This window comes from Sturnira hondurensis, unplaced genomic scaffold (assembly GCF_014824575.4).
Source record: "Sturnira hondurensis isolate 20B ecotype Veracruz unplaced genomic scaffold, ASM1482457v3 Scaffold0015475, whole genome shotgun sequence".
Lineage (NCBI taxonomy): Eukaryota > Metazoa > Chordata > Mammalia > Chiroptera > Phyllostomidae > Sturnira > Sturnira hondurensis.
The window spans coordinates 917,920-942,463 of NW_028088106.1; the positions used below are offsets into that span (position 1 = coordinate 917,920).

Below are 24,544 nucleotides of genomic sequence, written 5' to 3' on the forward strand. Positions count from 1 at the left end.
TAAGGAAATGCTGCTACAGACATATTAGAATGGCCAAAATTCACAGCACTGACAAATCCAAATGCTGACTAGAAAGTGGAGGAAAAGGTACTCTCATTCATTGCCAGTGGGATTACATAATGGTACTGCCACTTTGTAGCACAGTTAGGCAGCGTTTTACAGAACTAGACATAATTGTAAAATACAATCCAATAATTATACTATTTGGTATTTACACAAGGGAGTTGAAATCTTGTGTCCACTAAAACCTGAATACAGATGTCTATAGCAGCTTTCTTTAAAACTGCTAAAACAGAAAACAACCCAGATGTGTTCAATAGGATCATAGATAAACTGTGGTACATTCAGACAATAAAATATTTTTCAATATTAGAAAAAATGTTATGTAGCCATGAAAATACACAGAGGAACCTGACATGCATATTACTAAGTGAAAGAAGACAATGTGAAAAGGCTATATGATTCCAACATATTATATGATTCCAACTATATGAAATTCCAGAAAAGGCAAGACTGATAGAAAAGATCAGTGGTTGTCAGGGTGCACGGGGTCAATTGGGGTGTAAATGGTTGAGGCACAGAGGGTTTTTAGGGCAGTGAGTACACAACACCATGATGATGGATACATGCCATAATGCTTTTGCCCAAACCCATAGATGTAGGTGTACAATGCCATGAATGATTACAACATAAACTGTGGGCTGTGGGTGAACATCATTTGTCAAGGAAGCATCTGCTATAACAAATTCTGGTGAGGAATGTTGGTAATGGGAGAGGCTACGCAAGTGTGAGGACAGGGGAAACATGAAAAATCTTTGTACCTTCTCCTCAACTTTTCTTCTTTAAAACCCCAAACTGCTTTAAAAATGTTAATAAGAGAAGAAAAAAGAAATACTGAAGAGACACTGCAGCCTTTTCACAGTCACCCAGTGCATCCTTTGATGTACGGAGAAACCAAGTCTCAAAGAAACTAAATAATTTACCCAACTGCACATATAATTCACTTGACCTTCAAAGTCTTGTACAGTCAAACTACACTGGCAAAAAAACTTAAAATAAGGACTGCTTTGGCTCTCCCTTGATTCAGGCATTTGCTCTGTCATAGGAAAGTCCTGCATTTAGTGAAAAATTGAATCAAAAATCCCATTGTTGCATAATCTTACCTTAGAAAATTGAAGTCTCACTTGGTACTAAAATGTTATTTCTAGAAACAGCATTTTTAAAACAGTGAAATGTGAAGTTGACCTTGAGACACAATTTTATTTTTCCTCTCCTGTGTGCAGAGTTTTGAAATGACAAAGAAAGGCTCAAAGGAGTTTCAGTGAAGTAATGCTACTTCAAACACTATCCCAATGCACATTAATTAGAATAGAATTAAGAAGGGAGTTTTTAAATGCCCCAGAAAGAGAGAGGGGCCGGCAAGGACGTGATTCCTCACCTCAAGGCTTGTCGATGCGGCACTTACTGGGATTCCTGCAGGAACATGACAGACAGCAAACCTTACTGGCCCCAAGTCATTTCAAAGTCGTCTCCAGTCCCTTCTCCCTAGGTGCCCCTGTCTGCTGTTTGGTCCCCTGGGCTTCTGGGGCCTCTGAGGTTTATACCATCATCCTTCAATAGGAGAACCTACTCATAAGGCCTGCTGCGAGATTTGCGCTGTGAGCTGTGCACAGGGATGGCGCCCCCTGGAGCTCTCCCTCAGGCGGCTTGCTTAGGTCTGAATTCTCATAGGGCACTGAACCACGGAACTGCTTTTCACCCAACAGTGGGCCTTCCGAGTAGTGTCTATCTCACAACTTCCAACTTTTTAAAAACACTTTGGAGCTGTTCTCATTGATGTGTCTCTTTCCCTTCCTGCTCTGAATATGCAAATGTGTAGGTCAAGGCCTTACAAGTGGGTCTTTGACCAGGACGCCTCCAGCTACTGCACATACTTGTGAGTGTTGCCTCCTGCGTAGAAGCTTGGTTATAGCTTGTTTGTTCAGACTCCTGTGGGGTTTTTGTTTGTTTGTTTGTTTTTTACATGTTTCTAGTAGACAACAGTATATTTCAACATCTGTATGCTCTACAATGTAATCACCTCCAAAAGTCTAGTTACTATTTCTAAAAAAATAGGGAGCCCTTCCCAGGTTTGCTTGCCATCCTTGTGCAAGGCCATGTTAGCATCCGTATCTGCAGGGCTTTAGAAGGTGCTGCAGAAGCAAGTGCTGTTGGGCTGGTGACCGCAACCAGAAGGCGGCTCCAGTTCCTCGCGGGTCAGGGCTGCAGTAGCTGTCTCTCAACTCATGCTTTCAACTTCCCGTTATCATAGTGGTTTCTGAGATGGCTTACCGTATTAAATAGCAATTCAGCTGTAAAAAAGATCTGAAGGAATATACTTGTTTATTTTTTTAAAAAGTCCAGAGTAAGAAAGCTCATGGCTGCAAAGTTAGCAATGGAAGGGAATAGCAAAGATCAGGGTGGGAAGGGGGGACAAAACCACATGATACAGAGAGCAGAAAAAGTTTAGTAAAGATCAATAAAACTAAGTGGTTTTTTAAAAGATTTAAAAAATTGACGAACTTTTAGAATAAAGAAAAAAAGAGAGAAGACTCAAAAAATAAAATCAGAAAAACCAGTTGATACAACTGATATCACAGAAATAAAAGGATTGTATGGACAACTTTACAGCAACAAATTTGGTAATTTAGAAGAAATATTCACATGTCTAGAAACATACAATCTACCAAGGCTGAATCTTAAGGAAACAAACAATCTGAACAGATTAATAAAAAGTAAGGAGATTGAATCAAAAATCTCCCAACAATCAACTCTAATTTTTAAAAAAATTAAATGTATGTCTCTCAACAGAAAAGCCCAGCACCAGAGGTTATCTCTGGTGAATTCTACTACACATTTAAAGAAGAATTAACACCAATTCTTCTCAAACTCTCCCACAAAGTAAAGAGCGGGGAATATTCCCACATCCATTTATGAACCCAGAGTTATCCTGACACCAAAGCCAGGGAAGGGTACAAGAAACAGTAATAGAATGGTGGTGGTTTTGAGGGCCTAGAAGGTGAGGAGAACAATGTTGGCCAAAGGGTACAAACTTCTAGTTAAAACATAATAAGTTCCAGGGGTCTATGCACAGTACAGTGATTATAGTCAACACTACTGCATTATATTCTTGTAAATTGCTGAGAATAGACCTTTAATATTCTCACCACAAAAAAGAAATGCTTATTATATGAAGTGATAGAAGTATTAACACTACAATGGTAGTCACTTCACAATATCTAAGTGTATCAAGTCAATACATGTACTACATATTGATACACTAGACGTGGCAATTATATCTCAAAAAAGCTGAAAAATTTTAAAAGTTGCTATTTTTCAAAAACCCAAGGCCTCTTAAATTACTTTGGTAAGCTTTTTATTTTCCTTCTACTGAACAGTCCATTAATCTGTCTGTGATTCTCGCCCTGGTGCTACTGCTGATGCTGCCGCTGCTGTATTATCAGTCCCATGTGTTTCTGTCTCATACACACCTTTGCCTTAAAAAACTAAAGTTTACATTAATGTATTCATTAATGAATTCATTAAGAAAAATTCCAAACAGTATAGAATTATACAAAACAAATCATTCTAGTCTCCCTTTGCTTCTTCCCCAGCTCTTATTTTCCTTCTAGAACTAACCATTCAACAGTTTGGAATATGTTTTTTCAGTCATCTTTCTGTGCATTTACATATATACATATGTAAGCCAGATGGAATAGACACAAATATGTTAATTTACATAGACATATGTGTTGTTCTGTGATGTACTTTATTCATTTAGCCATATGCCCAGTAGGTGAATATATGATAATATATAACATAATTTTTACCTTACATTTTTAACAACTTCAAAGTATTCCATAATAGAGAAAAGCCATGAAATTTTTTAGCCACTTTACTATAGTTAGACCTTTAGTTGGGCTCAGATTTTTTCCATTCACATGTAAAGCAATGACCATTCTTGTTGACATATGCTGGTATTATATATGATATAAAATTGTATGATATAAAGTTAAGATATAAAATTGCATGACAATGTAATTAAATTTCTAAAAATAGAAATTGTTTTGCCAAAGAAATATTCTACAATTCTAATTTAGATAGACACCAATAATTGCATTTCAAATGGACTTTAGTAATTTATACATGAACCACAAGTTTCAGAATTTGATGTCATTCATCCAATTAGGTAATCTAAGATTTTGTCCACCTTATGAATGCACATTTATATCTTAACATTTTAATTTGCATTTTTCTTATTGTCTCTGTGGTTGAGTTAATCTGCTTTTGTACATTTAATTTATTAACCTATGGATTTTCTGATAATACCTATATTCATGTTTTTTCTTTTCTGTTGAGTAGTTGTTTTACTGGTTTGATAAACAATGTATACATTCCAGTTATTTGTAATTTCTATATATCACTAATTTAGTGGTGACACCCAGTGTTAAGTGGTATATATTTATTGCTTATTTTTATATATTTTTGTATTTCTTTTCTATACATGTAGACATTAAACTCCATTAGTTTGGGGTCCTTGTTTTATATTCTACCTATTATTTTCAGCACGCAACTGAGACACAATAAATATTGATTTAATATTGATTGTCAATTGATAATGTAGACGACAATGACAAAATCAAGACAAGGTCAACAGAAATGTGCTGCTGGCTCAATGCTAAGAGTGAGTGACACAGTCCCCTCTGAGTCAGTCCTGGGGTGTTAGGTGAATTATCAGCCCTGAGTATATAACCAGAGAATGAAGCAACCTGTACTTCCAGACATATAACCACTTATTTTTGGTTTGTTCAGTCATTCTCTTATGGATTCATTATTTTATACATTCATTCATCAAACGATGTATTTATCTTCACTAATTTGCTTAGCTCTTTCCATTTTATTTCACTGGAAATGTGTGTCCAACCAGAATATTTTCAAAATAAACTGTCAGGAAGTCGTATTTTAAACATCATTCCATATGCTGCATGCCAAAGCCAACTAAATTATTCGGACACAATGAATTGGTCAAATCATTTGTTTTGTATAGTTTTTATTTTTTTATTGTTGTTCTATTACAGTTGTCCCAGGCTCCCCCTGTTGCTCTCTCTTGCCTGCCCCACCCACCCCCTGCTGCCACATAAAACTTCTTTCAAGTACATATTTGTAAGCAAATAAATCATGCAGATTTTGTATTTAGATATAAATATTTTAAGTGAGTGGAGTACTAGTTTTATTAGAAATCAAGAATATTTCAAGATTCAAGCAAAATATAGTAGCCCCTTTTTCATATTTCAACATTTCTCTCACTCCCAATTAGAATATTCACTTCACTTCTGAAAGCCTTTATTTGCTTGTTGGCTGTATTTCGAGGTAACACTCAATGTATTTCATTCCTGGACTTGGAGGCATGATTTGTGTTTCTGATATGGAAGAATATAATTTTCTCTAAATATGTTTAAAAGGCTATGAGGTCATTTTATTCAGTCTATAATTCAGACTATAATTCAGTCTATCAGATTGTGAGAAAACTGTTTCTCATCCTTCCTGTATTATGCATGTAATCTTAGGGTGGAAACTTCAAATTTGTTGTTCCTATTTTGGGGGGAATGTTGGGAGATGAATGGAAGTAAGTGGTCCCCTCAAAGCTGTCTTTGGTGGTGTGTGTATGAGATGGGTGGTTTTAGGTAGAGAGCTAAATATGTGTTATACAATAAAGCTCAAAATTGTTTTCTCTTAATTATAATATTTAGTCATACTTTCACATATCAAGATACTAAAATGGTTATTTTACAATAATAGTAAAGTAAAAAATAATATTTTTGCATCTCTCTACTCGATGGGAAATTTTATCAACAGGAAAATCAGTTGTCCAGCTGAACTTCCTTGTGTTACTCGTAATCGAAATGGTGTACTCCATTAATTCCTCTAAAGTCTGCCAAAATTTGAAATAAATAAAGTATTTATGAATTTAATGTACATATAGAAAAATATTAGTTAGATATAGCTTCTATACATTATAATAAAACTAATGTATATATTGCATATATTTATTTTAATATTTATAATGTATAATTAATACATAACTATAATTTCTGAAATATTAAAACAGAAGCATTAAAATATGTAGAAGAAAAAAGGGTGAGATTAAGAAAACTTCAGTTTTAGTTGCTACTGCTACAAGCTACTTTGGGAAATTAAAAGAATGTCTCTCTTTTCTAAAGGTTATTTTTTCCAATATTTATAGTAAAAGGTTTAAACTCAGCAACACTCTAAATTCTTTTCTAGCTGTTAGATTTTTCAAAGGAATATAATTTTACTATTTCAAATGATCACAAAGGTTTATAGATTTTATAGTTTTGCTGTTTTGACATCTTGTTGGTCGCATCTATGATTTATTCAATGCAAAGTCCTGCTCAGGAATACAACTCCCCAGTTATGACACTGTTTCTATAAAAAGAGAACACTATGTTTTAGAATGAGCCTTTTGTGATAGAATTTATATGAGCATATTATATCAGAAATGGGGATTGCTATATGTATTTCAGTTTCTCTTAGAGCTAATTGTTCCAAAAGGGTTACTTGTTTTCTGAATATGCCTTCAAATGTATTACTTTGTGGGAAATAATTATTCATAGTTAATAATTTCAACCCAAGTTCTAAAGTTAACATCTTTGTGATCAAGATTAAAGAATTTGACTTCTTAGTACCCTTTTCAGTTTCCTTTTGGCACAAATGTTTAAATGCGACAGTGTATAACATAAATTCTGTATTATCCTCTCCTATGCTAATTCAAGAAAGTTAGCACATGTGGCTAATTTTACTTTACTGCTTAATTTTTATAGTCTTTTTTTTTTCAGAATTTCAGCAGTTCTTTAATGCAACCTGAGTGTGCCTGTGAATATTCATAAAATAAGTAATGTTTAAAGAGCACAGAGTTTCTGTGTCGGGTGACAAGAAATTTCTGGAACTGGATGGTGGTAACTGTCGCACCACCGTCAAATGTTTGCCTAATGCAACTGAAGTGCACATTTAAAAGTGGTAAATTTGTGAAATTCCCTCCCCTCTCCCCTCTGGTCACTGTCCCCCTGTTCTCTATTTCAGTGTTTTTGGTTGTATTTTGCTTGCTTGTTTTTTTTTGTTGTTGTTGTTGTTATTTAGCAAATATAAAGGATACATGGACAACAACTGAGAAGGGTGGAAATGGGAGGAAGGGGGAAGCGCAGGGGGGTGGTATGGGATGGGAGTAATAGACAGAAAACTGTCCTTGAAAAATAATTAAATGAATTTTAAAAAATTTTAAAAAGTGGTAAATTTTATATTAACATGTTTTACTACAATAAAAAAACATAAGTATACCCAGATCATTATATTAATTATTTTTGGAATTATGTTTGTGAATTCAAAGAAAACACTTCCCTGGAAGAAGAATCAGAAAATTCTTCACATTTAACATTTGAGGCTAACATTTTTTAGTGTTGGATTCTAGACATCTAAGTATCTAACTCCAACAAGTCTGCTATAATAATAATTTGAAAGTAATAGCTGTCTCAAGGGTATGATGACCTCTATGGGTCTATTAATTTCATATCCATATACATGTTTATAGTTCTTTCCTTGTAACCAGAATATTCACCTCTGTCATTTTGATGATATGGATGTGAATGGAATACACAATTTCAGTTGCTAGAGCAAGAACAGACAAATTCAAAGAGAATACTGCCAATCCCAAGTTTGTGGGGCTTCCTCTGTTGACTTACTGGTATATGCAATTTTCCTGAGTCTACCAGAGACTCATTACCACTATATTCTCAGGATTAACAAAAGCAATATATAAGTGAAGGGGTGCAGAGAAACACCCAAAATACTGCTTAGGTGGAAAACTCTAAATTTGAAGATGAAAGTCAATCTGATATTGTGGAAAATGTCAAAATCATAAACAAAGTGGATCCTCATTAAATCTGGAACATATTTAGAAACTAGTAGTGTAGGCCATTGTCCTCCTTTAGATAAGGATGCTTCAGTCCAGGATAACAGGCTTTTAACTCCTGCAGCGCCTAAGGTGACGCATTCTCACAGCACAACTGTCTCTAAACATTTTGCTGTTGAGACTAATTGGTACAGAGCTGGAAGCACGGTGAGCAACACTGATCAATTGGTACGTTATGGTTGACCGCTGTGTCTCTAGCTTCGTTTAATCTTTATCCTGCACCAAATGCCTTAACTCTATCTGGTATCAGATCCAATTAAAAATAAATTTTTAAAATCTATTAAAAGACTCCCCCTATTCTCAAGCAACTTTTATTTCATAACTGGAACATTTGTGTTTTAAACAAAGGTCAGGAAGTAAATTAAATTTGTATTTTGTATGAAAGATAGAAAGATATGGCACTGACAATTCTCATTAGTCTAAATTTCTTTAGGAAGTATTCAGGATACAGAAACTATATAACACATTAGACTTAGGTAAAACTTCACTGAAAGATTACAATGGGGCAACCACAGTGGGAGAAACTTCCAGAAGAAATGCATGGGTGCTAGACAGAGAGTAATAAAACTAAAGGAAATAATGACATAAATCAGATGTCTGAATTGAGTAGTGAAGAATTAGAAATATTAATTTGCTAATTATTAAATATTTTACTAATACCAAATAATTACTGTGTTTTTCTTTAATAAAATTTAAGAAATATTTGTACAATTTACCACAATATGCATAAAATTTGGTACTTGTATCCTTTATAGGTAATACTTAAAAAATCATAAGACTGATTATTGCAATACATTAATGACCATATATGAAAAGTAGAGTACTGTAATATGAATCTCAAAGAAGATGAAAAATATAAAGATGGAAATAAATAAGGCATAATTAGAAAAAAATTAAAAGAGATTGAAGAGCATTCCAAAAGGATAATGAATAGTAAACACCATAGTAAGATACTCTAAAGTTTATTCTCATGAGTGTCATTAATTAAATTGTGACTTTTTTGGCTTTATAGTGACAGCATAATTTGCTATAGCTTTTAGATTATATTTTATTTGATTAGTCCGGGGTAGGAGATGGAGAGAAATCTTTGCTAAACACAAAAAATAAGCAAACAGAAACTCCATAAAAGACTAAGTTCTTTTATGGGATTCAAATAGGAACTGGTAGTTCCTGGCATAAGTGAGGAAGGTTGAGTGTGATGGCTGAAGTCAGTCGAAGAACCCATGATGAGGATTTTCCTCTGGAAGTTTGATTTTGTCCCTGCGGCTTTGCTTATGAGAATTTCTCTTCCTTTATGCTGGTAACTCAGTATTGTTTCTGTCAACAGTCTCATTCTTTTTTGTCTTTGCCTTGAGAACTGTGGAAATCAATACAGTAGGCTCTCTATGCCCTGTCCTCAACACCAGCAGTTTCCTGCGTGTGATAGTCTGAGATTCTGCAGATGCTTCTTAATCCCATAGCCATGCTGAGGCCCATGTGTCCAACATAACATTTTCCACAGCGGCAGGGAACATGAAGCTACTGCTGTGAGTGGTGGAATATTGCCTTTTGTTAGCTATAGGGTGAAAGTGACCTTGAATGAGGTTAGAATATCATTTCTGTTTTTGTGGGTGCTTTTTAAGATTGTATTGATCCAATTTATGAATGCCTTGACAGGGGGTGAAGTTGCTCTTCTCTTGCACTGTTTTTTTCTTCGCTTGTTAGTGACTTCCCTCTTGGTTGGAACAGAATTTAATCAAATAGCTGGCTGGGAACTCATTCTCTGCAAGGGTCACATGAAGTTTATGGATTGTCTATAGGAAGAAAGAGAATCCGGCCATAGCCTCAGTTTGATCTATTAACCTTAGATTCTGTTCTCTCAGTTTGAAATCCAATTCTCAAATGGTTGTTTAAACAAACCCGAGTTACCTTTAGAGTTAAATGTTGCAAAATATCAACCTCATAAGATTTGCAGAAGCTAGAAAGGGCAGAGGCAGGATATTAGGCACCTGTTTTCAGAACCTGAATCTTGCTCAGAACAGATACAAAAGTAGAAACAACTTATGTGATTTCAAATATTTTTATTGTGTTCACTATATATTTATATAGTGTTCCAGGGACTGGCAATAAAGCCATGGTGGTGGGTTTGCACATTTGTGGAGAGACATGATCCTTTATCCCAACAGTTTACCTTAGAAAGTAAAAACCAAACAGCTAATTCCATGTATTCTATTACAAAGCAGTGCTGGCCGCCTAACCTAGTCTGGGGTGGGGGTCAGAGGAAGCTCCCTCTAAGAAGTGCCCCTTGAACTGGAAGATGTGCAGATGGCAGGAGGATTTCAGAGAACTTGCCATACTGAATTTGGTGTTTCTCACCATCTCTGTCACACCGTAGCCCCACACCATTCAGCTTTTTCCACTAGAAATGGCTTTTATAAATGGAGGGTGAAAATGCCATTAGATATGAAATATATTCGCAAACTATGAATCTTTCTTTTTCAAATAACTTAAAAACCCATTGGTCAGGGTAAATCTGAAAAACAAATAGACATTACTTAGAGAACTAGCTTTGTCTCCAGTGGAGCATGTAACTTTTGGACACTGTTTTTTATTTGCAAATGTGACAATACCTATCTTTTGGATTAGTTGGCCAATTAAATGAGATGGTGAATATAATATCCTCATAAAATATTTACTTATAGTAGACCATTATTATTGCTTCTGCTATCCTTGGCCCACTGTATTTAACCTTGCTTGAGGATTTAGGGACACTTATTTCACCCTGTTTACATGTTTATTGTCTTTAAAGGCTAGTTTTTGAAATTCCAATTAGCCACCTCTCAGAAGAGTTCTGCTAAAAGTATCAGCTCCTCCATCAAGAAATTTCTTTTCATGCCCAGGCCAGGTGGCTCAGTAAGTTGAACTGGCATTCCATGAACCAAAAGCCTGTGGGTTCAATTCCCAGTCATGGCACATACCTAGGTTGAGGTTTGGTCCCCAGCCAGGGCACTTGCAGGAGGCAACCAAACAATGTTTCTCACATTGATGTTTCTCTCTCTTTCGCACTTTCTCTAAAATCAATAAATCAATAAACATCCTCAGATGAGAATTATTTTTAAAAAAGAAATTTGCTTTCTTAAATCCTAATCATTCCACACTTAATATTAAGGAAATGAATGCAATTTAATTTTTTAGTTACCAACAAGGAGCTATAGAGAAATGCTAAGCTCTAGGAGAGTGATAATGATGTTTCCGATGCCGATGTTTTTTGTAATCCAATGTGAGGTTTATCTTTGTCTCTGTTGACCCTCCAGATCAAACAAGGAAGCCAGTTATAGTGTCCTTGAACCTCATTTCCTGTTTGAAGACCCCTGTTGCTCTTTTCTCCCAGTCTCTTTCTATGGGCTACCTCCAAACCTCAAAATATGTCTAGTTGTTACCATGCTATATTATAATTTATTTTTAAGTAAAAAATATTTTAGAGCAGTTTTAGGTTAACAACAACACAAAGAGGAAAGTACAGAGATTTCCCTGCTTCCACACATTCACAGCCTCCCCTATTATCAAAGTTCCCACCGGAGTGGTGGTGTTCTAACTGTTGAACCTAGTTTGATATATCATCATCACCCAAAGTCCATAGTTTACTTTATTGTCATTTTTGGTGTTATATCTTATATTATTTTTGAATTATCATTGTGTGGGTTTTTAAAAGTGAAAATGGCATGTATTCACCATTACATTATCTTAAATAATAGCTTCATTGTCTTGAAAACCCTTCGTGGTCCATTTACTCATTGCTCTCTTACCCATGGCGACCACTGGTCTTTTTACTGTCTCCATGTTACGGAACAGCAAGTGGGGTCCTGCTGCCTGCTGCCACCCTCTAGGCAAAATTGCAGAGGCAGAGGTTTGGTGATAAAGGACAGGGGCCTTTATTCAAAAGCTACACAATTTTGGTATAACAGATTTCCACATTACTCACTTAAGCCTATCAACGAAAGCCAAAATCTTTAACTTCTTAGTTATAGCTTTAATCACTTACATATATCAATTAAGGCTAAACTCTTTAACACCTGAGTTCCGCTATCATTCCCCAGTTAGTTTTAACTATGTTACTTCTATACAGTTAGTTTAAAAACTAAAAAAAAAAAAAACATAAGATATAAAAGCTACACAATTTTGGAAGAATGACAGGCTTCTGCGTCAGAACTTGCCACCTCTAGAATACCAAAAGAAGAATAACCCTGACAGTCTCTGCCAAGCCAGTCTGATCCTAGGCTTCACCTGAAATTCCTTCCATGCAAAATACCATCTGTTGGAAAATGCAGGCAGCTGCAGCATGATCACAACCATCCAGGCATCCTCAAAGAAGAAGAGAGCCAGGGAGAGCCTCAGAGAGACAGCGCCTGAGAGAAGTGCTCTGAAGCATTTAGCCCTTCAGCCAGTCCTGTCCTACACTGTTTACTATTGTCTTGGGCAACCTCCCCCTAAGGCCCCTTCCTACCCCTCCCAGTGGTCTGATCAGATTTGTCTGTATTATCCATACTTTTTAGTCAGACTCATACAATATGTAATCCTTTCAGATTGGCTTTTTCATTTAGTAATGTACAGTTGTTTCCTTTATTTTTTATAGTTTTTGTTGTTATTTTTTGATTTTTTGTTTTAACACTGAATAACAGTCTGTTATCTAGATATAACGCAGTTTATTTACCCATCACTTCTTAAAGGACATCTTGGCTGCTTCCAACCTTTTAGTTATGAACAAAGCTGCTATACCTCTGTGTGCAGGTGTTTTTTGTGGACATGTTTGCAGCTCACTTGGTTCCATAGCAAGGAGAGTGATTGCTGGATCATAAATAAAAAAAATGTTTACTTTTATAAAAAATTGCCAAACCATCTCCTAAGGTTTCTGTATCATTTTGTATTTCTACCATCAACGAATGAGAGTCCCTGAGGACGGCTCCATGTCCCCAGCTGCACTTGATGTTTCTGCTGTTTGAATTTGGGCCGTTCTAATGGATGTGCCCTGGTGTCTCACGGCGGTTTTGATTTGCGAATCCCCAGTGCCATGTGGTGTCTGGCAGTTCCCTGATGTCATATGATCCTGTGCTATTTGCATATGTGATTTGATGAAGGGTCTATTTATATCCTTAATAATAATTTTCTCATAGTATGTGGCTTATCTTCTTATTTTCTTGATATCTTTCACAGAACATTGTTTTATGTTCTGTGAAAGGTAGTCTGGATATCCTTATGTTGTATTCTAAGAGTTTGAATAGTTTACACTTCTGTCTGTGATCTACTTTTAGTGAATTTTTGTGATGAGTATAAAATCCATATCCAGATTCATATTCTTGTTGGAGATATCAAGTTGTCCCAGCATCACTTGTTGAAAGGCTAGAGTTTCTCCATTGTATTGCCTTTGCTACTTTTTTTAAAAAAACAGTTGAATATATATATATGTAGGTCTAATTCTTGACTCTAATAATTTATATTTGGCTGTTTGTTTCCTAATACGTTGTGAGATTTATAAAGGCTTACATCATATATTAAACCTCTGAATGCCTAAGACACATATATAGGAACAGGATAAATATTTACAGTGTGAACCTCTCTATAAAATTGAGAAAATCAATTAATTACTTCATAGAAAATATAGACAATATAAAGTTGTTAAATGTGTTTTCTTAATACTCTTGGAATATACCACATAAATATGGAATTCTCTAGATTATTCCAAAATATCTGATCATGTAATACTCCTGGGGCACTTTTAATCTTATGACTGAAATTTCTTCAAGGAAGTGTCTTTGGAATCTATATTTTTACTAAAAATCCCAAGTGATTTTTATGTTTAGCTACAATTAGTTACCACTGATAAATGTGAGAAGTAATTTCAAAGTTTATGATATCTGACATTGAAGAGAAATGCATACTATGGTTTTTTAAAGACTTTGTTTATTTACTTTTAGAGAGGGGATGGGAGAGAGAAAGAGAGGGAGAGAAACTTCAATATGTGGTTGCCTCTCATGTGCCTCCTACTAGGAACCTGGCCTACAACCCAGGCATGTGCCCTGACTGGGAATCAAACTGTGGACCCTTTGGTTCAAAGGCTGGCACTCAATCCACAGAGCTAGTTGGGGCTGCATACTACATTTACAGTTTATTTATTCATTTACTTAGCAAACATGTACTGAGCTTTGAGGAGATCGGGTACTAATTGCAGAAGGAAAGGTAAATTACAGTGACCAGTAATAGATGAAAATAAGTGGTCAAAATAGAAGCATAAAGAAATGTTTGGAAAGATTAGAAAAGACTTCAGAGAGTAGATGATATTTTATAATGTCCGTAGTATGTTTTTCGTCTGACTTTCCTCTGACTTTTTCTTAGCCTTAATTAGGATGGATATATGATCCAATATTATTTTTTAAGATCCATTATCTCAGGCAATTGAAATGTCCTATCAATGAGTATAATATTCATTACATCACTCAAGGTAACTTTCCAGGTTTGAATAACTGCATAACATTTCTGCTGAATCATGTTGGCATTGTGTTGGTGCCTTGTCGAAGACTTCAGTTGAATAAATTCTGTGGCTTCAAAAGGAAGAAGAAAAGGACCAAAACCAACATTTTAATTTTAATTACTACAAAAAGGGCTAGAACATTTTTGCTACTAAGAACAGAAGATATTTTAATTTAATTTTATCCCTTTAATGAATCACATTTGTAAAAATGAGCTAGGGATAATAAATAATATTAAAATAACATTTGAATCTGAAAATGGTAGTTATACTTAAATTGTAAATATGGTCATGTATATGTATATATGTGTACATATCACATCATATACATACATACAATGGAAGATAGCAACAATTTTATTTTATTTCAAATACAAGAATGTTCTGAACAGACATAAAAGTCATATTCTAACTATTCAATTTTATATTATTTTATTTTATTAAATATTTTATTTATTTACCTTTAGAGGGGAAGGGAAGGAGAGAGGGAGAGAAATATCGATGTATGGTTGCCTCTCATGAGTCCCCCACTGGGAACTGGCCTGCAACCCAGGCATGTGCCCAGACTGGGAATCAAACCACGATCCTTTTGCTTCACAGGCCCGTGCTCGATCCATTGAGCTACACCAGCCAGGGCTCTTAACTATTTCAAATGAAGACAAACCATGGTTCAATGTTCTACTGCTTTTTTATTAAACTAGATATTGATACTTTCAAAGGAGTTAACCTCTCCTGGCATCATTTTCCTAATGTAGAAAATGTTGGCTGATCTCTAACATTTCTCTTACTTCAAAGTTTTGTCTACTCAATATGTATAGCAGTATGCATATGGCTGGTCTTCAATAAAAATTTTGTTTGAGTGAATAAAAATCAACTTATATCCTACTAGCTGCCTTTAAGTGCTCTCAGATGAAGATTTACTTACTGTTTGCATAGCTTTCTGTAGACCATATACATATATATTATGTACTAATTTTATTCCTTGCATATATATATATATATATATATATATATATATATATATATAGTACTAATATTTTATATCCATTGGAAATCAAAACATGAACGGGAAATTGTAATAGAAACCCCTCTCCCCGCCCCACACACATGGGTCTTGTTACTCTATGGTTCTTTTTGCCTGCCGCCAATATAAACTGTGGTTCTCAATGCCAGAGTTTGGAAAAAAAGAAAAGAACTATTTATTCAAAGGTATACAAGTTCAGAATAATGGTGGAATGTTGTCCTTAAATTCCAAACACACACATACAGTCCTGCCTCCCCTTGCCAAACCAGGCTAGTCAGGGGCACATCTCAGGGGGAAAAACTAGAAGTCCATAGCTCAACCAGGCTCCCATTCTTAAGCCAAAATTGCACCCTCGTGGTGGGCAGGGGAATACCTCTGCATCCTTTCAAACTATGTGGCCAAGACCTCACCCCACTGCTACATGGTCAAGAGGCTTCTCCTTCCCCAGCTGCATGATCAAGAACCCTGCATGGTTGCTATGTCCTGCTTTTTTGCTCCTTTGTAAGCTGTGTGGTCAAAAGAGCCCCTCTCTCCACTCCCAGACCACATGCTAAAAAGCCCTAACATGGCTGTTGCTGTTGGGTTTAAATCCTGATGTGGATCTTCTTCCATAACCCCATTTCTGATTCTTCCCATTCTAAGTTACACCTGCCAGTAGTCTGGTTTCTCCTGCCTTTCTGGGCTGCCCTTGTTAGTCTGGGCAAGTGTGGCCCTATGATGCAGAATTTTCCCCCAAGCTGCTCTCACAGGTACAGGAAGCCCTTCTAGCTGCATAACATCATGGGTTAGAGTCAGGCCCATCTCCCCGGCTCTGAGCAATGACACAGCTTTTAATGTTATTAAAGCACTGGCCAAGTTCTTCAGATATGCAATGGCCCTACTCTGTTTCCCTCATCCTCCAAGTGATAGCTATGGGGGATTTAGGATTTCTGGAGGGACCTCCAGCTCAGCACCCTCATACAGAATGACAACTGTGATACAATTTTGTCCTGCCTACTGAGATAGGGAATTCTAAGGTAAAACTATGATATTTTCATCTAAAATTAAGGGTATTTTTATGAGTGTACATAAGACCAAATTGCAAAATTCTGTACTGCAAGAAGAGGGGATTCATACCACAAGATTAGAAAAGATAAAACATAGGCATCATTTAAGCAATGAGAAGGAAATAAAAATGTTTGTAAATGACTCAACTTTGGGGAATTTGCTTCTCTGGAATGTTCCTTGATCTTAACAATAATAGATTCCTTATGATTTGGGGAGACCTGGCATGCCATTATCAATCAATAGTGTCTTCAAATTTTCATATCAATCATGCAATTTATTAAGTCAGTTTTATAATAATGTATCCACTTTATTCATCCAGAATTTATTTATTTGGACATGGCCATGTGAATTAATAATGTTTTATTCAAAAGTGATTTTTAAAAAATATGCAATCGTAGCTCTGAAAACAGATATTAAAGTACACCATATTAGTTGTTTGGTATATCATCTTTAGAAAAATGTGTACTTTTAATTTACAATTGCTTTTTTGAGAAATCTTAGCTAATTCCAGCTGGACTCACCATAGCCTTCAAGGAGAAGTTGATGTCATGCCTCACTGCATGTGTTATGCTCATAATCAGCATCATTAGACCCGAAACTCTGCCATTTTTTCTTTTTCTTTTTCGCGTGTGATTGACCTTGTTATTTTAAAGGTGGCAGGAATGGGAGGAGAAATTTGGCAAAGCATTGAAAAATCAGAACATTTCATAGCTCAGCAGTTCATTCTAGACATTAAGGTCAGACCAGGTGCCGAATGACCTGACAAATTTGGAATGAACAGCAGGACAGCTACCTCAGGAACATCAGAATTTCACACTGTCACCACAGCAGTCTCCAAATAGGATAGCTACTAGCAATCCTTTTCATTATTTGTCTAGTATTATTTTCACAATGACTCGTTTTCTTTTATCTCTGAAGAGACTGCATGGACACAAATATATCAATAAAAATGGAGTTTTACGTAGTCCTGGGGTAGGTAATGCAGCAATTTGTAATGTGAATCACTTTACTGATGCAATGGAAAGAAGTTAAAGTTCAAAGGGCACTTTTTAAATAGACATATTAAAAGCTATGTAGCTGAACCCTATACTATCTGCTGACATGCAAGTTCTAACCAGGAAGTTGAGTATAATAATTGACATGAAAGTTACATAATTCAAAAAGAATCCATTTTATCTTTATTTAACACTGTTTCAAAAATGTACCATTGGAGCCCTGGCTGGCTTAGCTCAGTGGAAAAAAGCACAGACTGCGAACCAAAGGGTCACAGGTTCGATTCCCAATCAGGGCACATGCCTAGGTTTCAGGCCAGGTGCCCAGTGGGGGCCACGCAAGAGGCAACCACACACGGATGTTTCTCTTTCTCTCTCTTTCTCCCTCCCTTCCCCTCTCTAAAAATAAATAAATAAAAGTCTTTTTAAAAAGTGAACCATTGTAGGGTCAATAAAGAAATTTAAAATTGGATACTCAGCTGTGATATTCATAGATAGGTAATGCAAGTGTATACACTATAATGTATAATTTTTAAATTCACATATTTTTCTCTTACATAGAAACAGACACTGAAAATCATTCATTAGTTAATTAAGTCCCTTGGTGTGAAATGAGAGATGAATTTTTGTATATATTGCTTCTCCCCCATCTTCTTTCTCACTCCTCTCAATATTTTCCTCAATCCATTATTTTAATGTTATATCCAGAAACTCAAGATTTTGAGAGGTACACTTCTCACAAAATTGTCAGAAGAACTCTTTCACTTTCTGCCCTGCCTCAGTATAGAGTTCTAATTAAACCTAAATATATCAATTTAGTAAAGCTTTTCCTAGTTTAGGAAAGTTTTTAGCTTTATTAATTATTGTCCAAATAACCTTTAATTGTGACATAACTGAAACAGTAGTATGCATTGTTTAGTTATACTTCTATTTTGAGAAAATATGTCATGGACTAATCAACATCTGGAAAATTCACTTTAAAAAAAAGCCTTTTTATATACTGATGAGAAAACTTTTGCCTAAATTTATCCAATTATTTCATTTTAACTTAGCTGTTCTGGTATTTTCTTTCTTGCAGGCCATTTATCACCACTATAGTAGAATATGGTCAGAATTGACCCATTATTTATATTAATTTTAAAATTAAAACAATAAAATTATTAAAAACACAAGCATGCTTGTTTCTCTTCTTTCACTTAATCTTTACTTACCCTTTGAGAAAGAATCTCTAAACATTGTGTTGCCTCAATGACATTATTATGAGCACTGTTATCATTATAGCATGTAGTAAACATACACTTTTACATGTGTACTATGTGTGTAAAAGTATGAAGGATGCACCCACCCATTTCTTGACTCTAGAGATGATTCTAACACTCTCCCTTTTTCAAATACTAAACCTGTGGTGGACAAAGACTGAGTTTTGTGTTCCTTGAGAGTACCTGGCCTTAGAGTTTAACAAATGAGAAATGCACTTTCTATTGTTAACTAAAATATTAATGAAATTCTTCCTCACTTTTTGGAGGAAAGTTCAGTTTGGATTTTTGCCAGTCTGGAAGCTTTCCCAGTATGTCCAACCAGCCTAAATGCTACAAGCAAGCCACTTTAAAAAATCAATACTATAACAAAGACTTCAATTCAACAGATTCTCAAAGAGGGTCATTATTTAAATGTGTAAAAAAGGTGTAAAAATTGGGGAAGGGAGAGATCAATAAGTTATGATCACCATAAAGATTGTAAATTTTGGTATTTCTAATGGTTACATGTATTTGAATTTTATGACAGTATTATTGTATCATGGACTATTTCAATAGAAAATAATTATATTTGAAAAGTCAGAAAATTATTTTTACCTCAGACCAAAAATGAGTATCCTATGTCATTTCCTTCTAGTAGCTAATGTGTGTAGAATGAACTTTAAGTAAAAAAAGAAAATCTTTATTGCTTCTTCCACATGCCATTTCTATTTGTTTCATGATGTAGGAGAATTAAAGTTATCTTCTTTAAGAGATGCAGTCAGTCATACCTTTGTTAGGGAGACTGCCGGAATCATCAATGTTCTATAACAGCTCTTTAAAAGGCTGCTATAAAATGGGGTAAAGATAGCCTCTTCAACAAATGGTGTTGGGAGAACTGGACAGCTACATGCAAAAAAATGAAACTCGAGCACCAACTTACATCATACACCAAAATAAATTCAAGGTGGATAAAAGACTTAAATATAAGCCATGACGCCATTAAAGTCCTAGAGGAGAACATTGGCAGGAAAATCTCAGATATTTCACGCAGCAACATTTTTACTGATATGTCCCCTAGAGCAAGGACTATAAAGGAGAGAATAAACAAATGGGATCTCATCAAAATAAAAAGCTTCTGCGCAGCTAAAGAAAACAGCATTAAAATAAAAAGACAACCAACTGTATGGGAAAACATATTTGCCAATGATACCTCAGACAAAGGTTTAATCTCCAAAATATACAAAGAACTCACACGACTTCACTCTAAGAAGACAACTAACCCAATTAAAAAATGGGGAAAGGACTTGAACAGACACTTCTGCAAGGAGGACATACAGAGGATCCAGAGACACATGAAAAGATGCTCAATATCACTAGCTATCAGAGAGATGCAAATTAAAACTACAATGAGATACCACTTTACACCGGTGAGAATGGCTATCATAAACAAAGCAATAAACAACAAATGTTGGAGAGGGTGTGGGGAAAAGGGGACTCTGGTCCACTGTTGGTGGGATTGCAGACTGGTACAACCATTATGGAAAACAGTATGGAATTTTCTCAGAAAACTAAAATTGGACTTGCCTTTTGACCCAGCAATTCCACTGCTGGGATTGTATCCTAAGAACCCTAAAACACCAATCCCAAAGAACCTATGCACCCCAATGTTCATAGCAGCACAATTTACAATAGCCAAGAGTTGGAAGCAACCTAGGTGCCCGTCAGTAAATGAATGGATCAAAAAACTATGGTACATATACACAATGGAATTTTATGCTGCAGAAAGAAAGAAGGAGCTCCTACCTTTTGCAACAACATGGATGGAACTGGAAAGCATTATGCTGAGTGAAATAAGCCAGGTGTTGAAGGACAAATACCATATGATCTCACCTCTAACAGGAAGCTAAACAACAAAGCAAACAAGCAAGCAAAATATAACCAAAGACACTGAAATAGAGAACAGGCTGACAGTGACCAGAGGGGAGAGGGGAGGGAATTTCAGGGGAAATAAGGGAGGGATTTAGAGGAACCTATATGAAGGATACATGGACAACAACTGAGAAGGGGGGAAATGGGAGGGAGGGGGGGAGGATGGGGGGTGGGATGGGATGGGAGTAATAGACAGAAAACTGTACTTGAAAAATAATTAAATAAAAAAATTGGAAAAAAAAAAGAAAAGGAGTTGGCAAACAGTGGAAAAAAATAAATAAATAAAATGCTAGGAAAAAAAAAAAAGAAAGGAAAAAAAATAAAAGGCTGCTCCTGGAGAGGGATAGTGGATGTCACAAATCACTCCTTAGCTAGTAGCATGGAATAATTATATTACATAAACACCAACGTTAGCCCTTTAAGCAGTTCATAGGATGGTGGTAGAGTGAGTGGTCACTTGTTCTCAGTCTAGGGTTGTTCCTGAAGATTTGCTGCTCTAAGAGATCCGGTCTGCCAGTCGAATCTCCTGTGCCAAAGGAATCCAGGCATCTGTCCTCTGATCTTATCTTGTGTTTGTGGAGAGAAACTGCTGGTGTGCCACTCTCATTGAGCTAAGCTCCAGATAATTTGAATTCATTAATTTACAACCCCCCTTCAGTTTTTAATAACTCGTATTTTAATATATTGTTGATTATTATAGTTTTTAAAGAGCAGAAAATTTCTTAGCATAAATTTAAATGAAACCCATCTGACAGACTATAATGCGAATTAACTGAACTTCAGAATCATTTTTAGCTTTTCTTCTTTGCATTCAATCAAATGTCATTTCCCTTAGTTTCTATCTCCCCAATGTCTCTGATAAGCATTATTTATTTATTATTTTACAAAGATTTAGGAAGCCCTAAAAAGTCCCAAGCTATAAACTGGATGTGCGAATAAATACTAAATGGTAGCCTTTATGGTTGTTCAAGAGTTCACAGGTTACAATGAGAAACAAATAAGAAAATGAATCAGAATTCTAAATACAGTACTGAAGGAGTTAATTAGTTAAGTATACATTAACTATTCAAGTCTAAACTCTTTGATTATAAGGACAGAAATTTCAAAAAAAAAAAAAAAGCTCAAGAAAAAACAGTTGAGGTGATGGATTGGGTAAAAGTTCTAAGTATTCAGGAGTCAACCAAGATAGGAACCACTGACAAATAAGAAACCAGCAAGATAAAAGAGTAGTTCTAGATTTAAGACAACCTAGTGGGCCCTGGCCAGGTGGCTCAGCTGGTTGGAGCATCATCCAGTGCCCCAAAGGCTGCAAGTTTGATTCCAGGTCAGGGCACATGCCTGGGCTGTGGGTTTGATCCCCAGTCAGGGTGTTTAAGGAGGCAACTGATAGAGGTTTCTCACATCAGTGTTTCACCCTCTCTCTGAAATCAATTAAAAAAAAAACTATAAATGTATATAGCCTCCTTGGGTGAAGATTGGGAAAAAACAACACTAAGCCTTGTGGGACCAGAGCAGATTTAAATCCTTAAATCTTCCTTATAATATTTTATTTTAATGTAACTTACTTGAACTCCGTAAGTTTATTTCTGTTGTACTAAAAGAATATTACCTCTTAGTTCACATTCTAGAAAGAAAAATTGAACTCATAGCTTAGCTTCTGGATGGATTCCCTTAATTCAGCGTCCCACTATAATTTGGTCATATAGGGTGCAGAGGAGTGATATTGGCCACCTGAGTTTATACATTCAGCACATGCTAAGGGCAGGGAGTTAGTAAGCTCAGCAGGACAAAATATGTCAAATGCAATATCCTTTCTACACCCACTATATTCTCATAGCATAGTTTAATTCTTATATTTAGACTGTCATAGTGACATCCTAAATTACTCTTTAGATAAATAAACACCACAGAAATAGCACACAGATAGTCTATGTTTGATAGGGTTCTCCTGGAACTTGATTTTTATTTTTATGATCACATTTTCACTTACAAGTCTATCTACCATGAGGGAAGATAGGAGAAACTAGGTACATACTTAATGTGTGAAGGAAGGAGTGAATAACTGAATAATGAAAATGAGTTAGCTTATCTGGCTTATAAAAGACATTAGACCTTTTTTAAGTTGAAATAAATAAAACTTTCATTCATTGATGAATCTAAGGCAGAGGGGGTATTTCACTTTTAGAGAGATAGGGAAGGCACAAGGGTTCTTCATGCTGTAATTGTCACCACCACCGATTTGTTCAAGGCTGTGATGCTGTGATGACTAATGACTGGAGGCTAAAAGCTCCAGAGAAGACTCTAATTTCCTACTTAAGGTCAAAATCCTGTTCTTCACTCTGTAGAATTTGAAATAAATGCATGCCTGTGGGTGCACACATGTTCACTCTCACTAGGCAAACACACATGACTTTTCTTTGGACTTTTTTCACACTGACTTTGTTTTTCTGATTTGTATTGTTATAAATCCACAGCATGTGTTCACTCCCTTTGTTGAAAACAGCCTGGACTCCCTATAAAACTACTACTAATAACCTATTACTTTCTGTTTTGTGTTTTATTCGGGTTTTTCTTTGAAGCAGTTAGGTTAAGACACTAACTGCAAGACACTAACTAAGACACTAACTAAAAAAAAATAATTGTTGAAGCTCATTGGCAGGAATACAAGCGTTCTCTGCACTACTATAATTTTGAGTGTTTATAATTTTACATTAGAAAAGTAAATTAAGAAAAATAACAAAACATAAATATAATTATATTTTTAAATTTAATTTTCCTATCTTGCTAATTCCTCAGTATGGTAGGAGGATTTGCTTTGAGCTCTGGATAACTCCATTTGTATTATCTGAAGAAAAAAATCACATTCTTTTACTAAAATCTTATGAGAGAAGACTAAGAGGAGGCTGGCTAAGTAAGAAAAACACTGATAAATGTGATAAATCCAAAGAAATTTTTATAGAAATAAAAACAGCCACATTGATCTCTGAAAATTACTTGAAAGGCTATATGCCCGATTCTATTCTGCAGTCCAGCCAGATGGTACCTCCCCATATTAAATAGACCCCAAAATGCACCAAGAAAAATAAAGATGTTAGTCTATTTATTTTCCATAATGCATTGACTTACTATAGCAATAGCACAATATCTATTGACTTAATTTTTCTTCTGCTCCCTAAATTTATCTCTTTTATGTGTTTATTCAGTAAATATTTATTGAGGCTCTAATTTATTTTAAGTGCTTGCCAAGGCACTCAAGATAACAGTATAAAAAAAGATACAGTTCTTATCTTGGAAAGCACACTGTTTCACAGAGGAGGCAGATCCCCAAACATAATTATAATACAATAAGCTATTTAACAAAGATATGCCCCAAGTGCTAAAACAAATATGGAATAAAGGAGTGAGCAAGGACCTCCACCTGCAGGAGTTGGGGCAGACACCGCAGGTGTACAAATGTTTGCACAGGAACCTGAAGAATGAGTCTGATTGCCCAATGAGAAAACTGTAAAAAAGATAGCCTTTGAAGTACAATTTAGAGATGATGAGAAGTTTTGGGGAGGTGGGGGGACAAAGAAACTTGAGAGCAATGACTTAGTGCCTTAATAAAACAGAATATGCAGGTTTTGATGGTAAGACAGAAGAAACAGCATCACAAAGTAGGTATATACAAGACATACGTAAAGAGTTGAATTTCAGAAATGTTGGTGATGTGTGAAATTGGAAGGAACATATGGATGGTTGAAAAAATGTGTGAGCAGTAAATATTAACCTTTTTATAGCAAATAA

The 24,544-nt window shown here is 35.5% G+C and overlaps 1 protein-coding gene across 1 annotated transcript in view; it reads left to right on the forward strand.

The window, feature by feature from the left end:
* LRP1B (LDL receptor related protein 1B) overlaps window positions 1-24,544 on the forward strand; it is a gene marked incomplete at its 3' end in the record, with an annotated part of 1,343,287 nt that overhangs the window by 183,749 nt on the left and 1,134,994 nt on the right. The window lies entirely within an intron of this gene.